General features: G+C 39.8%; 1 long non-coding RNA gene across 3 annotated transcripts in view; it reads right to left on the reverse strand.

Moving 5' to 3' along the window:
• Positions 1-17,856, reverse strand: part of LOC117077217 — a 94,951-nt gene that overhangs the window by 55,889 nt on the left and 21,206 nt on the right. The gene's annotated exons all lie outside the window — the stretch shown is intronic.

The following is a 17,856-nucleotide window of genomic DNA, read 5'->3' on the forward strand; positions in this document are numbered from 1 at the left end:
CCTCCCTAGGAAACGGAAGCTGTGAGAGACTGGGCTGTGAAGAATGGTGCTATCCAGCCCAGATACTACACTTTTCCCACAGTTTTCGCAACCGGCAGACCAGGAGATTGCCTCCGGTGCCTACACCACCAGAAACCTGGGTTTCAAGCACAAAATGGGGCAACCGTTTGGGCAGACACTGAGTTAGCTGCAGGAGTTTCTTTTTTAACACAGTGGCCCCTGGAACCCCAGCGAGACAGAACAATTCACTCTGGAAAGGGGGCTGAAGCCAGGGAGCCAAGTGGTCTTGCTCAGTGGGTTTTTTTTACGCAGAGTGTTAAAACAATGAATTATACGATAATATACGAAAAAAACAAACAAGCAAAAAGGAAAGTAACAAAAACTCAGAGCCAAGCAAGCTATGATCCACTGGCTTGAAATTCTTGCTGCCAGCAGAGCAGTCTGATGTCGACCTGGAACAATGGAGTTCGGTTGGGGGAGGGGCATCTGCCATTACTGAGGATGGAGTAGGTGGTTTTCCCCTCACAGTGTAAACAGAGCCACCAGGAAGTTCAGACTGGGTGGAGCCCACCACAGGGCAGCAAAGCGGCTGTAGCCAGACTGCCTCTCTAGATTCCTGCATACTGTGCAGGTCATCTCTGAAAGAAAGGCAGCAGCCCCAGTCAGGGGCTTATAGATAAAACTCCCATCACCCTGGGACAGAGCACATGAGGGAAGGGGCGACTGGGTGCAGCTTCAGCAGACTTAAATGTTCCCGCCTGCCAGCTCTAAAGAGAGCAGTGCATCTCCCAACACAGCACTTGAGCTCTGCTAAGGGACAGACTGCCACCTCAAGTGGGTCACTGACCCCCATGCCTCCTGACTAGGAGATACCTCCCAGCAGGGGTCGACAGACGCCTCATACAGAAGAGCTCAGATTGGCATCTGGTGGTGCACCTCTGGGACGAAGCTTCCAGAGGAAACAACAGGCAGCAATCTTTGCTGTTCTACAGCCTCGATGGTGATACCCAGGGAAACAGGGTCTGGAGTGGACCTCCAGCAAACTTCAGCAGACCTGGACAAGAGGAGTCTGATTGTTAGAAGGAAAACTAACAAATAGAAAGCAATAACATCAACATCAATAAAAAGAACACCCAAAAAACCCATCCAAAGGTCATCAGCATCAAAGATCAAAGGTAGATAAATCCACTAAGATGAGGAAAAAACAGTGCAAAAATGCTAAAAATTCCAAAAACCAGAATGCCTCTTCTCCTCCAAAGGATCACAACTCCTTGCCAGCAAGAGAACAAAACTGGATGGAGAATTAGTTTGATGAATTGACACAAGTAGGATAGAGAAGGTGGGTAATAACAAACTCCTCCAAGGTGAGGAGCATGTTCCAACTCAATGCAAGGAAGCAAAGAACCTTGAAAAAGGTTACAGGAGCTGCTAACTTGAATAACCAATTTAGAGAACATAAAAGACCTGGTGGAGCTGAAAAAACACACCACAAGGACTTTGTGAAGCATACACAAGTACCATAGCCAAAATGATCAAGCAGAAGAAGGGATATCAGAGATTGAAGATGAATTAATGAAATAAAGAATGAAGACAAGATTAGAGAAAAAATAATAAAAAGAACAAACAAGCCTCCAGGAAATATGGAACTATGTAAAAAGATCAAACCTGGGGCGGAGCAAGATGGCCGAATAGGAACAGCTCCAGTCTCCAACTCCCAGCGTGAGCGACACAGAAGACCGGTGATTTCTGCATTTTCAACTGAGGTACTGGGGTCATCTCACTACGGAGTGCCGAACAATCGGTGCTGGTCAGCTGCTGCAGCCTGAGCAGCCAGAGCTGAAGCAGGGCGAGGCATCACCTCACCTGGAAGTGCAAGGGGGAAGGCAATCCGTTTTCCTAGCCAGGGGAACTGAGACACACAACACCTGGAAAATCGGGTAACTCCCACCCCAATAATGCACTTTAAGCAAACAGGCACACCAGGAGAATATATCCCACACCTGGCCGGGAGGGTCCCACACCCACGGAGCCTCCCTCACTGCTAACACAGCAGTCAGCAGCAATCTATCCGCAAGTCAGCAGCGAGGCTGGGGGAGGGGCGCCCGCCATTGCTGAGGCTTAAGTGGGTAAACAAAGCCACAGGGAAGCTCGAACTGGGTGGAGCTCACAGCAGCTCAAGGAAGCCTGTCTGTCTCGGTAGACTCCACTTCTGGGGAGAGCACACAGCTGAAGACCAATAGGGGAAGCAGCGGGGGCCGGTGCAGATGCGAACAACTCTGTCTGACAGCTTTGGGGAGAGCCGTGGATCTCCCAACGCGGAGGTTGAGATCTGAGAACGGACAGACTGCCTGCTCAGGTGGGTCCCTGACCCCTGAGTAGCCTAGCTGGGAGACATCCCCCACTAGGGGCAGTCTGACACCCCACACCTCACAGGGTGGAGTACACCCCTGAGAGGAAGCTTCCAAAGTAAGAATCAGACAGGTACACTCGCTGTTCAGCAATATTCTATCGTCAGCAACCTCTGCTGCTGATACACAGGCAAACAGGGTCTGGAGTGGACCTCAAGCAATCTCCAACAGACCTATAGCTGAGGGTCCTGACTGTCAGAAGGAAAACTATCAAACAGGAAGGACACCTATACCAAAACCCCATCAGTACGTCACCATCATCAAACACCAGAGACAGATAAAACCACAAAGATGGGGAAGAAGCAAGGCAGAAAAGCTGGAAATTCAAAAAATAAGAGCACATCTCCCCTGCAAAGGAGCGCAGCCTATCGCCAGCAACGGATCAAAGCTGGTCAGAGAATGACTTTGACGAGATGAGAGAAGAAGGCTTCAGTCCATCAAACTTCTCAGAGCTAAAGGAGGAATTACGTACCCAGCGCACAGAAACTAAAATCTTGAAAAAAGAGTGGAAGAATTGACAGCTAGACTAATTAATGCAGAGAAGGTCATAAACGAAATGAAAGGGATGAAAACCATGACACGAGAAATACGTGACAAATGCACAAGCTTCAGTAATCGACTCGATCAACTGAAAGAAAGAGTATCAGCGATTGAGGATCAAATGAATGAAATGAAGCGAGAAGAGAAACCAAAAGAAAAGGCCGGGCGCGGTGGCTCAAGCCTGTAATCCCAGCACTTTGGGAGGCCGAGGCGGGCGGATCACGAGGTCAGGAGATCGAGACCATCCTGGCTAACATGGTGAAACCCCGTCTCTACTAAAAAATACAAAAAACTAGCCGGGTGAGGTGGCGGGCGCCTGTAGTCCCAGCTACTCGGGAGGCTGAGGCAGGAGAATGGCGTAAACCCAGGAGACGGAGCTTGCAGTGAGCTGAGATTTGGCCACTGCACTCCAGCCTGGCGACAGAGCGAGACTCCATCTCAAAAAAAAAAAAAAAGAACCAAAAGAAAAAAGAAGAAAAAGAAATGAACAAAGCCTGCAAGAAGTATGGATTATGTAAAATGAGCAAATCACGTCTGATTGGGGTGCCTGAAAGTGAGGGGAAAATGGAACCAAGTTGGAAAACACTCTTCAGGATATCATCCAGGAGAACATCCCCAACCTAGTAGGGCAGGCCAACATTCAAATTCAGGAAATACAGAGAATGCCACAAAGATACTCCTCGAGAAGAGCAACTCCAAGACACATATTGCCAGATTCACCAAAGTTGAAATGAAGGAAAAATCTAAGGGCAGCCAGAGAGAAAGGTCGGGTTACCACAAAGGGAAGCCCATCAGACTAACAGCAGATCTCTCGGCAGAAACTCTACAATCGGAAGAGAGTGGGGGCCAATATTCAAGTTCTTAAAGAAAAGAATTTTCACCCAGAATTCATATCCAGTCAAACTAAGTTTCATAAGTGAAGTAGAAATAAAATCCTTTACAGATACCAAATGCTTAGAGATTTTCTCACCACCAGGCCTGCCTTACAAAGACCCTGAAGGAAGCCCTAAACATGGAAAGGAACAACCGGTACCAGCCATTGCAAAAACATGCCAAAATGTAAACACCATCGAGGCTAGGAAGAAACTGCATCAACTAACGAGCAAAATAAGCAGTTAATAAAATAATGGCAGGATCAAGTTTACACATAACAATATTAACCTTAAATGTAAATGGATTAAATGCTCCAATTAAAAGACACAGACTGGCAAACTGGATAAAGAGTCAAGACCCATCAGTCTGCTGTATTCAGGAGACCCATCTCACATGCAGAGACATACATAGGCTCCAAATAAAGGGATGGAGGAAGATCTACCAAGCAAATGGAGAAGAAAAAAAAGCAGGGGTTGCAATCCTCGTCTCTGATAAAACAGACTTTAAACCATTAAAGATCAAAAGAGACAAAGAAGGCCATTACATAATAGTAAAGGGATCAATTCAACAGAAAGAGCTAACTCTCCTAAATATATATGCACCCAATACAGGAGCACCCAGATTCATAAAGCAAGTCCTTAGAGACTTAGAAAGAGACTTACACTCCCATACAATCATAATGGGAGACTTCAACACTCCACTGTCAACATTAGACAGATCAACGAGACAGAAAGTTAACAAGGATATCCAGGAATTGAACTCATCTCTGCACCAAGCGGACCTAATAGACATCTATAGAACTCTCCACCCCAAATCAACAGAATATACATTCTTCTCAGCACCACATCGCACTTATTCCAAAATTGACCACATAATTGGAAGTAAAGCACTCCTCAGCAAATGTACAAGAACAGAAATTATAACAAACTGTCTCTCAGACCACAGTGCAATCAAACTAGACCTCAGGACTAAGAAACTCAATCCAAACCGCTCAACTACATGGAAACTAAACAACCTGCTCCTGAATGACTACTGGGTACATAACGAAATGAAAGCAGAAATAAAGATGTTCTTTGAAACCAAAGAGAACAAAGATACAACATACCAGAATCTCTGGGACACATTTAAAGCAGTGTGTACTGGGAAATTTATAGGACTAAATGCCCACAAGAGAAAGCAGGAAAGATCTAAAATGGACACTCTAACATCACAATTAAAAGAACTAGAGAGGCAAGAGCAAACACATTCAAAAGCTACCAGAAGGCAAGAAATAACTAAGATCAGAGCAGAACTGAAGGAGATAGAGACACAAAAACCCTCCAAAAAAAAATGAATCCAGGAGTTGGTTTTTTGAAAAGATCAACAAAATTGACAGACCACTAGCTAGACTAATAAAGAAGAAAGAGAGAGAGGAATCAAATAGAAGCAATAAAAAATGATAAAGGGGATATCACCACTGACCCCACAGAAATACAAACAACCATCAGAGAATACTATAAACGCCTCTACGCAAATCAACTAGAAAATCTAGAAGAAATGGATAATTTCCTGGACACTTACACTCTCCCAAGACTAAACCAGGAAGAAGTTGAATCTCTTAGTAGACCAATAGCAGGCTCTGAAATTGAGGCAACAATAATAGCCTACCACGAAAAAAAGTCCAGGACCAGATGGATTCACAGCTGAATTCTACCAGAGGTAAAAGGAGGAGCTGGTACCAGTCCATCTGAAACTATTCCAATCAGTAGAAAAAGAGGGAATCCTCCCTAACTCATTTTATGAGGCCAACATCATCCTGATACCAAAGCCTGGCAGAGACACAACAAAAAAAGACAATTTTAGACCAATATCCCTGATGAACATCGATGCAAAAATTCTCAATAAAATACTGGCAAACCGGATTCAGCAGCACATTAAAAAGCTTATCCACCATGATCAAGGGTGCTTCATCCCTTGGATGCAAGGCTGGTTCAACATTCGCAAATCAATAAACGTAATCCAGCATACAAACAGAACCAAAGACAAGAACCACATGATTATCTCAATAGATGCAGAAAAGGTGTTTGACAAAATTCAACAGCCCTCATGCTAAAAACGCTCAATAAATTCGGTATTGATGGAACGTACCTCAAAATATAAGAGCTATTTATGACAAACCCACAACTAATATCATACTGAATGGGCAAAAACTGGAAAAATTCCCTTTGAAAACTGGCACAAGACAGGGATACCCTCTCTCACCACTCCTATTCAACATAGTGTTGGAAGTTCTGGCTAGGGCAATAAGGCAAGAAAGAAATCAAAGGTATCCAGTTAGGAAAAGAAGAAGTCAAATTGGCCCTGTTTGCAGATGACATGATTGTATATTTAGAAAACCCCATCGTCTCAGCCCAAAAACTCCTTAAGTTGATAAGACTTCAGCAAAGTCTCAGGATACAAAATGAATGTGCAAAAATCACAAGCATTCTTATACACCAGTAACAGACAAGCAGAGAGCCAAAACAGGAATGAACTTCCATTCACAATTGCTTCAAAGAGAATAAAATACCTAGGAATCCAGCTTACAAGTGATGTAAAGGACCTCTTCAAGGAGAACTACAAACCACTGCTCAGTGAAATCAAAGAGGACACAAACAAATGGAAGAACATACCACGCTCATGGATAGGAAGAATCAATATCGTGAAAATGGCCATACTGCCCAAGGTTATTTATAGATTCAATGCCATTCCCATCAAGCTACCAATGAGTTTCTTCACAGAATTGGAAAAAACTGCTTTAAAGTTCATATGGATCCAAAAAAGAGCCCGAATTGCCAAGACAATCCTAAGTCAAAAGGACAAAGCTGGAGGCGTCACGCTACCTGACTTCAAACTATACTACAAGGCTACAGTAACCAAACAGCATGGTACTGGTACCAAAACAGAGATATAGACCAATGGAACAGAACAGAGGCCTCAGAAATAATACCACACATCTACAGACATCTGATCTTTGACAAACCTGAGAGAAACAAGAAATGGGGAAAGGATTCCCTATTCAATAAATGGTGCTGGGAAAATTGGCTAGCCATAAGTAGAAAGCTGAAACTGGATCCTTTCCCTCCCCCTTATACGAAGATTAATTCAAGATGGATTAGAGACTTAAATGTTAGACCTAATACCATAAAAACCCTAGAAGAAAATCTAGGTAGTACCATTCAGGTCATAGGCATGGGCAAGGACTTCATGTCTAAAACACCAAAAGCAACGGCAGCAAAAGCCAAAATTGACAAATGAGATCTAATGAAACTAAAGAGCTTTTGCACAGCAAAAGAAACTACCATCAGAGTGAACAGGCAACCTACAGAATGGGAGAAAATTTTTGCAATCTACTCATCTGACAAAGGGCTAATATCCAGAATCTACAAAGAACTCAAACAAATATACAAGAAAAAAAACAAAAACCCCATCAAAAAGTGGGGAAAGGATATGAACAGACATTTCTCAAAAGAAGACATTCATACAGCCAACAGACACATGAAAAAATGCTCATCATCACTCGCCATCAGAGAAATGCAAATCAAAACCACAATGAGATACCATCTCACACCAGTTAGAATGGCAATCATTAAGAAGTCAGGAAACAACAGGTGTTGGAGAGGATTTGGAGAAATAGGAACACTTTTACACTGTTGGTGGGATCGTAAACTAGTTCAACAATTATGGAAAACAGTATGGCAATTCCTCAAGGATCTAGAACTAGATGTACCATATGACCCAGCCATCCACTACTGGGTATATACCCAAAGGATTATAAATTATTCTACTACAAAGACACATGCACACGTATGTTTATTGCGGCACTATTCACAATAGCAAAGACTTGGCATCAACCCAAATGTCCATCTGTGACAGACTGGATTAAGAAAATGTGGCACATATACACCATGGAATACTATGCAGCCATAAAAAAGGATGAGTTTGCGTCCTTTGTAGGGACATGGATGCAGCTGGAAACCATCATTCTTAGCAAACTATCACAAGAAGAGAAAACCAAACACCGCATGTTCTCATTCATAGGTGGGAACTGAACAATGAGATCACTCGGACTAGGGAAGGGGAACATCACACACTGGGGCCTATCATGGGGAGGGGGGAGGAGGGAGGGATTGCATTGGGAGGTATACATGATATAAATGATGAATTGATGGGTGCTGACGAGTTGATGGGTGTAGCACACCAACATGGCAGAAGTATACATAGTAACAAACCTGCATGTTATGCACATGTACCCTAGAACTTAAGTATAAAAAAAAAAAAAAAAGATCAAACCTTTGATTGATTGGTGTACCTAAAACTGACAAAGAGAATAGAACCAAGGTGAAAAATACACTTCAAGATATTATCCAGGAGAACTACCCTAACCTGGCAAGACAGGCGAACATTCAATTCAGGAAATACAGAGAACACGACTAAGACACTCCTCGAGAAGAGCAACGTCAAGACACATAATCGTCAGATTCACCAAGGTTGAAACAAAGGAACAATTGTTAAGGGCAGAGAGAGAGAGATAGGTCAGGTTACCTACAAAGGGAAGCCCATCAGACTAATAGTGGATCTCTCTGCAGAAACCCTACAAGCCAGTAGAGAGTGGGGGCCATGACATTCCTTGTAAGTTGGATTCCTAGGTATTTATTCTCTTTGAAGCAATTGTGAATGGAAGTTCATTCCTGATTTGGCTCTCTGCTTGTCTGTTACTGGTGTATAAGAATGCTTGTGATTTTTGCACATTCATTTTGTATCCTGAGACTTTGCTGAAGTTGCTTATCAGCTTAAGGAGATTTTGGGCTGAGACAATGGGGTTTTCTAAATATACAATCATGTCATCTGCAAACAGGGACAATTTGACTTCTTCTTTTCCTAACTGGATACCCTTGATTTCTTTCTCTTGCCTGATTGCCCTAGCCAGAACTTCCAATACTATGTTGAATAGGAGTGGTGAGAGACGGCATCCCTGTCTTGTGTCAGTTTTCAAAGGGAATTTTTCCAGTTTTTGCCCATTCAGTATGATATTAGCTGTGGGTTTGTCATAAATGGCTCTTATTATTTTGAGGTACGTTCCATCAATACCGAATTTACAAACCACTGCTCAGTGAAATAAAAGAGGACACAAACAAATGGAAGAACATACCACGCTCATGGATAGGAAGAATCAATATCGTGAAAATGGCCATACTGCCCAAGGTTATTTATAGATTCAATGCCATCCCCATCAAGCTACCAATGACTTTCTTCACAGAATTGGAAAAAACTGCTTTAAAGTTCATATGGAACCAAAAAAGAGCCTGCATTGCCAAGACAATCCTAAGTCAAAAGGACAAAGCTGGAGGCGTCACGCTACCTGACTTTAAACTATATTACAAGGCTACGGTAACCAAAACAGCATGGTACTGGTACCAAAACAGAGATATAGACCAATGGAACAGAACAGAGTCCTCAGAAATAATACCACACATCTACAGCCATCTGATCTTTGACAAACCTGAGAGAAACAAGAAATGGGGAAAGGATTCCCTATTCAATAAATGGTGCTGGGAAAATTGGCTAGCCATAAGTAGAAAGCTGAAACTGGATCCTTTCCTTACCCCTTATACGAAGATTAATTCAAGATGGATTAGAGACTTAAATGTTAGACCTAATACCATAAAAACCCTAGAAGAAAATCTAGGTAGTACCATTCAGGACATAGGCATGGGTGAGGACTTCATGTCTAAAACACCAAAAGCAACGGCAGCAAAAGCCAAAATTGACAAATGGGATCTAATTAAACTAAAGAGCTTTTGCACAGCAAAAGAAACTACCATCAGAGTGAACAGGCAACCTACAGAATGGGAGAAAATTTTTGCAACCTACTCATCTGTCAAAGGGATAATATCCAGAATCTACAAAGAACTCAAACAGATATACAAGAAAAAAACAAACAACCGCATCAAAAAGTGGGCAAAGGATATGAACAGACATTTCTCAAAAGAAGACATTCATACAGCCAACAGACACATGAAAAAATGCTCATCATCACTGGCCATCAGAGAAATGCAAATCAAAACCACAATGGGATACCATCTCACACCAGTTAGAATGGCAATCATTAAGAAGTCAGGAAATAACAGGTGTTGGAGAGGACGTGGAGAAATAGGAACACTTTTATACTGTTGGTGGGATTGTAAAGTAGTTCAACCATTGTGGAAAACAGTGTGGCAATTCCTCAAGGATCTAGAACTAAATGTACCATATGACCCAGCCATCCCACTACTGGGTATATACCCAAAGGATTATAAATTATTCTACTACAAAGACACATACACACATATGTTTATTGCGGCACTATTCACAACAGCAAAGACTTGGAATCAACCCAAATGTCCATCTGTGACAGACTGGATTAAGAAAATGTGGCACATATACACCATGGAATACTATGCAGCCATAAAAAAGGATGAGTTTGTGTCCTTTGTAGGGACATGGATGCAGCTGGAAACCATCATTCTTAGCAAACTATCACAAGAACAGAAAACCAAACACCGCATGTTCTCACTCATAGGTGGGAATTGAACAATTAGATCACTTGGACTCGGGAAGGGGAACATCACATACTGGGGCCTATCATGGGGAAGAGGGAGGAGGGAGGGATTGCATTGGGGAGTTATACATGATATAAATGATGAATTGATGGGTGCTGACGAGTTGATGGGTGCAGCACTCCAACATGGCATAAGTATACATATGTAACAAACCTGCACGTTATGCACATGTACCCTAGAACTTAAAGCATAATAAAAAAAAAAAAAAAGAGAGAGAGAGTGGGGGCCAATATTCAACATTCTAGGAGAAAAGAATTTTCTACCCAGAATTTCATATTCAACCAAACTAAGCTTTATAAGCAGTAGAGAAAGAAAATCCTTTCCAGACAAGCAAATGCTGAGAGATTTTGTCACGACCAGGCCTGCCTTACAAGAGATCCTGAAGGAAGCACTAAATATGGAAAGGAAAAACTGGTACCAGTCACTGCAAAAACATACTAAATTGCAAAGACTATTGACACTATGAAGAAACAGCATCAATTAATGGATAAAATAACTAGCTAGCATCATAATGACAGGATCAAATTCAAACATAACAATATTGACCTTAAATGTAAAGGGGCTAAATGCTCCAATTAAAAGATACAGACTGGCAAATTGGATAAAGAGTCAAAACCCATCAGTGTGCAGTATTCAGGAGACCATCTCATGTGCAAAGACACACATAGGCTGAAAATAAAGGGATGGAGAAATATTCACCAAGCAGATGGAAAGAAAAACAAAAAAGCAGGAGTTGCAATCCTAGTCTTTATAAAACAGACTTTAAACCAACAAAGATGAAAAAAGACAAAGAAGGGCAATACGTAATGGTAAAGCGATCAATACAAGAAGAGCTAACTATCCTAAATATATTTGCACCCAATAGAGGAGCACCCAGATTCATAAAGGAAGTTCTAAGAGAATGAAAAAGAGACTTAGACTCCCAAACAATAATAGTGGGAAACTTTAACAGCACAGTGTCAATATTACACAGATCAACGAGACAGAAAATTAACAAGGAGATTTCAAACTTGAACTGAGGTCTAGACCAAGTGGACCTAATAGACATCTACAGACTCTCCACCCCAATTCAACAGACTATACATTCTTCCCAGTATCTCATAGCACTTATTCAAAAATTGGCCACACGATTGGAAGTAAAACACTCCTCAGCAAATGTAAAGGAATGGAAAACATAACAAAAAGTTTCTTAGATCATAGTGCAATCAATTAGAACTCAAGATTAAGAAACTCACTCAAGACCACACAACTACATGGAAACTGAACAATCTGCTTCTGAATGACTACTGGGTAAATAACGAAATTAAGGCAGAAATAAATAAGTACTTTGAAAAAATGAGAAAAAAGACACAACATACCAGAATCTGTGGAACTCAGCTAAAGAAGTGTTTAGAGGGAAACTTATAGCACTAAATAGTCACATCAGAAACTGGGAAAGATCTAAAAGCAACACCCTAACATCACAATTAAAAGAACTAGAGAAGCAAAAGCAAACAAATTCAAAAGCTAGCAGAAGACAAGAAATAACTAAGATTGGAGCAGAACTGAAGGATATAGAGACATGAAAAACCCTTCAAAAACTCAATAAATCCAGAAGCTGGTTTTTTGAAAAGATTAACAAAATAGATAGACTGCTAGCCAGAATAATAAAGACAAGAAAAAAGAATCAAATAGACATAATAAAAAATGATAAAAGGGATATCACCAAAGATCCTACAGACATACAAACTACCATCAGAGAACACTATAAACACCTCTATGCAAATAAACTAGAAAATCTAGAATAAATGGGTAAATTCCTGGACACATACATCCCACCAAGACTAAACCAGGAAGAAGTCGAATCCCTGAGTAGACCAAAAACAAGTTCTGAAATTGAGGCGGCAATTAATAGCCTATCAACCAAAAAAAGCCCAAGCCAGAAGGATTCACAGTCAATTTCTACCAGAGGTACAAAGAAGAGCTGGTGCCATTCCTTCTGAAACTTCTCAAAACAATAGAAAAAGAGGGACTCCTCCATAACTCATTGTGTGAGGCCAACATCATCCTGATACCAAAAGCTGGTAAAAAAACACAAAAAGAAAATTTCAGGCCAATATGCTTGATGAACATCGATGTGAAAATCCTCACTAAAATACTGGCAAACTGAACCCAGCAGCACATCAAAAAGCTACCTAACACGACCAAGTTGGCTTCATCCCCAGGATGCAAGGCTGGTTCAACATATGCAAATCAGTAAACATAAGCCATCACATAAACAGAACAAATGTCAAAAACCTCATGATTATCTCAATAGACGCACAAATGGCCTTCAATAAAATTCAACAGGCCTTCATGCTAAAAACACTCAATAACCTAGGTACTGATGGAATGTATCTCAAAATAATAAGAGCTACTTATGACAAACCCACAGCCATATCATACTGAATGGGCAAAAGCTAGAAGCATTCCCTTTGAAAAATGGCACAAGACAAGGATGCCCTCTCTCACCACTACTATTCAACATATTGTTGGAAGTTCTGGCCAGGGCAATCAGGCAAGAGAAAGAAATAAAAGATACTCAAATAGAAAGAAAAAAGTCAAATTGTCTCTGTTTGAAGATGATACGATTGTATATTTAGAAAACCCCTTGGTCTCAGTCCAAAAACATCTTAAGCTGATAAGCAACTTCAGCAAAGCCTCAGGATACAAAATCAATGTGCAAAAATCACAAGCATTTCTGTATACAAATAATAGACAAACAGAAAGCCGAATCATAAGTGAATTCCCATTCACAATTGCTACAAAGAGAATAAAATACCTAGGAATACAACCTACAAGGGACTGGAAGGACTTCTTCAAGGAGAATTACAAACCACTGCTCAAGGAAACGAGAGGACATTAACAAAAGGAAAAACATTCCATGCTCATGAATAGGAAGAATCAGTATCGTGAAAATGGCCACACTGCCCAAAATAATTATAGATACAATGTTATTCCCATCAAGGCACAATTGGCTTTCTTCACAGAATTACAAAAACTACTTTAAATTTCATATGGATCCAAAAAAGAGCTCATATAGCCAAGACAATCCTAAGCAAAAAGAACAAAGCTGGAGGTATCACACTACTTGACATCAAACTATACTACAAGGCTACAGTAACCAAACAGCATGGTACTGGTACCAAAACAGATATATAGACCTGGTAGAGAACAGGGGCCTCAGAAATAACACCACACATCTACAACCATCTCATCTTTGACAAATCTGACAAAAAAGCAATGGAGAAAAGATTCCCTATTTAATAAATGGTTCCGGAGAAAACTGGCTAGCCATATGCAGAAAACTGAAACTGGAACCTTTCCTTACACCTTAAATAAAAATTACCTCAAGATGGATTAAAGACTTAAACATAAAACCTAAAACCATAAAAACCCTAGAAGAAAACCTAGGCAGTACCACTCAGGTCACAGGCATGGGCAAAGGCTTCATGGATAAAACACCAAAGGCAATGGCAACAAAAGCCAAAATTGACAAATGGGATCTAATTAAACTAAAGAGCTTCTGCTCAGCAAAGAAACTATCATCAGAGTGAACAGGTAACCTGCAGAGTGGGAGAAAATTTTTGCAATCTATCCATCTGACAAAACTCTCATATCCAGAATCTACAAGGAACTTAAACAAATTTACAAGAAAAAACAACCCCATCAAAAAGTGGACAAAGTATATGAACAGATACTTCTCAAAAGAAGACATTTATGCAGCCAACAAATATATGAAGAAAAGCTCATCATCACTGGTCATTAGAGAAATGCAAATCAAAACTACAACCAGATACCATCTCATGTCAGTTAGAATGGCAATCATTAAAGAGGAAACAACAGATTCTGGACATCATGTGGAGAAATCAGAATGCTTTTACACTGTTGGTGAGAGTGTAAATTACTTCAACCATTGTGAAAGACAGTGTGGCGATTCCTCAGGGATCTAGAAACAGAAATATCACTTGACCCAGGAATCCCATTACTGGGTATATACTCAAAGGATTATAAATCATTCTACTATAAAGACACAGGGACATGTATATTTATTGCAGCACTATTTACAATAGCATAGACTTGGAATCAACCCAAATGCCCATCAGTGATAGACTGGATAAAGAGAAAATGTGTCACATATACACCATGGAATACTATGCAGTCATAAAAAAGAATGAGTTCATGCCCTTTGCAGAAACATGGATGAAATTGGAAACCATCATTCTCAGCAAACTGACACAGGAACAGAAAACAATACACTGCATGTTCTTACTCATAAGTGGGAGTTGAACAATGAGAACACATGGACACAGGGAGGGGAACATCACACACCAGGGCTTATTGGGGGATGTCGGACAAAAGGAGGGACAGCATTAGGAGAAATATCTAATGCATGTGGTGCTTAAAACCTAGATGATGAGTTGATGGGTGCAGCAAACCACCATGGCACATGTATACCTATGTTACAAACCTGCACGTTCTGCACATGTATCCCAGAACTAATACAAAAATAATAATAAGAATAAAAATAAAAAAAATCAGAAAAGAAAAAAGATACATTACAACTGATATTGCAAAAATTCAAAGGATCATTAGTGGCTACAAAGAGCAACTATATGTCAAATAATTGGAAAATCTATAGTAAATGGACAAATCCCTAGATATATACAACCTACCAAGATTGACACAGGAAGAAATCCAAAACCTGAACAAACCAATAACAAGTAATGAAAATGAAGCTATAGTAACAAGTCTACCAGTAAAGAAATGCCTGGGACCTGATGGCTTCACTGTTGATTTCTACCAAACATTGAAAGAAGAACAAATAACCAGTCCTACACAAACTATTCCAAAAAATAGAGGAGAAGCGAAGGCTTCCAAACTCATTTTATGAGGCCAGTATTGCCCTGATGCCAAAGCCAGACAAAGATAGATCAAAAAAAGAGAAAACTACAAGTGAATATATCTGATGAATATTGATGCAATAATCCTCAACAAAATACTAGCAAACTGAAATCAACAATACATTAGAAATATCATTCATCATGAGCAAGTGGGAGTTATCCCTGTGATGCAAGGATGGTTCAACATATGCAAATCAATCAATGCAATACATCATATCAACAGAATGAAACATAAAAATCATATGATCATTTCAATTGATGTGGAAAAAAGCATGATAAAAAATCAACATCCCTTCATGTTGAAAACCCTAAAAAAACTGGCGATAGAAGAAACATAAAACTTCAACATAATTAAAGGCAAAAACAGCAGACCTATAGCTAGTTTCACACTGAAAGCCTTTCCTCTAAGATCTGGAACACAACAGGGATGCCCACTGCCATCACTATCATTCAAGACAATACTGGAATTCCCAGCTGGAACAATGAGACAGGAGAAATATATAAAGTGCATCCAAATTAGAATGGAAGAAGTTAAATCATCCTTGTTTGCAGATGATATGATCTTATATTTTGAAAATCCTTAAAATTCCACAAGAAAACTACTAGAAATGATAAACAAATTCAGTAAAGTTTCAGGATACAAAATCAACATAACAACACTAAGTAGCATTTCTATATGTCAACAGTGAACAATCTGAAAAAGAAATTGAAAAAGTAATCCCATTTACAATCACCATGCATAAAATTAAATGACGAGAATTAACCAAAGAAGTGAAAGATGGCTGTAATGAAGACTATAAAACACTGATGAAAGAAATTGAAGAGGACACCAAAAAATGGAAAAATATTCCGTGCTCATAGATTGGAAGAATCAGCATTGTTAAAACGCCCATACTAACAGTAGTCTACATATTCAATGCAATCCCTATCAAACTACCAATGACATTCTTCACATAAATAGAAAAATCAATCCTAAAATTATATGGCATGATAAAAGACCCAGAATACGCAAAGCTATTCTATGTAAAAATCAGAAAACTAGAGGAATCACATTACGTGACTTCAAATTATATAATACTACAGAGCCATAGTAACCAAAACCCCATGGTACTGGCATAAAAACAGACACACAGACCAATGGAACAGAACAGAGAACCCAGAAACAAATCCCCAATCCTACACTAAACTCATTTTCAAAAAAGATGCTAAGAACATACACTGGGTAAGACAGTCTCTTCCATAAATGGTGCTGGGAAAACTAGATATCCATATGCAGAAAAATGAAACTAGACCTCTGCTCTTGCCATATATAAAAATCAAATTGAAATTGATGAAAGACTTAAATCTAAGACCTCAAAATATAAAACTACTACAAGAAAATGTTGAGGAAAATCTCCAGGATATTGGTCTGGGCAAAGATTTTTTCATCAATACCCCAAAAGTGCAGGCAGCCAAAGCAAAAATGAACAAATGGGATTACACCAAGTTAAAAAGCTTCTGAGCAGCAGAAGATACAACCAACAAAGAGAAGATACAATCCACAGGATGGGAGAAAATACATGCAAAGCACACATCTGACAAGGGATTAATAAGCATAATATATAAGGCGCTCAAAGAACTCTATAGAAAATAATTTAATAATCTGATCAAAATTGGGCAAAATATTTAAATAGACACTTCTCAAAAGAAGACACACAAATGGCAAACAGGCATGTGAACAACAGAGCAGGAGGCAATACTTCTAAATTGTGAAAAGGGGCTCAACGTCATTGATCATCAGAGAAATGCAAATCAAATCTATAAGGAAGTATTATCTTACTCCAGTTAAAATGGCTTATATTCAAAAGACAGGCAATAGCAAATGCTGGTGAGGATGTAGAGAAGAGTGAACCCTTACATACTGGTAGGAAAGTAAACTAACAACCACTATGGAGAACAATTTGGAGATTCCTCAAAAACCTAAAAATTGAGATCGCAAATATAACAGCAATTCTATTGTTGAGTATATATACAAAATAAATGAAATCGGTATGTCAAAGAGATATCTGCACTTTTATGGTGTTTGCAGCACCGTTAACAATAGCTAAGATTTGGGAGCAACCTATTTGTCCATTAACAGATTAATGGATAAAGAAAATGTGGCATATATACACAACGGAGTACTATTCAACCATAAAAAAAGAATGAAATCCAGTCATCTACAATGACATAGATGGAACTGGAGATCATTATGTTAAGAGAAATAAGCAAGGCACAGAAAGACAAACATCACATTTTCTCACCTATTTGTGGGATCTGAAAATCAAAACAATTGAGGCTGGGAAGTAGGGTGCTAGGGGGAGGTGGGTATGGTTAATAGGTACAAAAAAAATAAAAAGAACAAAGAAGACCTACTATTTGATAGCACAATAGGGTGACTATAATCAATAACTTAATTGTACATTTTAAAATAGCTTAAATAGTGGAATTGTATTGCTTATAACTCAAAGAATA

Source organism: Trachypithecus francoisi, unplaced genomic scaffold (assembly GCF_009764315.1).
Source record: "Trachypithecus francoisi isolate TF-2019V2 unplaced genomic scaffold, Tfra_2.0 Lachesis_group6, whole genome shotgun sequence".
Taxonomy (NCBI): Eukaryota; Metazoa; Chordata; class Mammalia; order Primates; family Cercopithecidae; genus Trachypithecus; species Trachypithecus francoisi.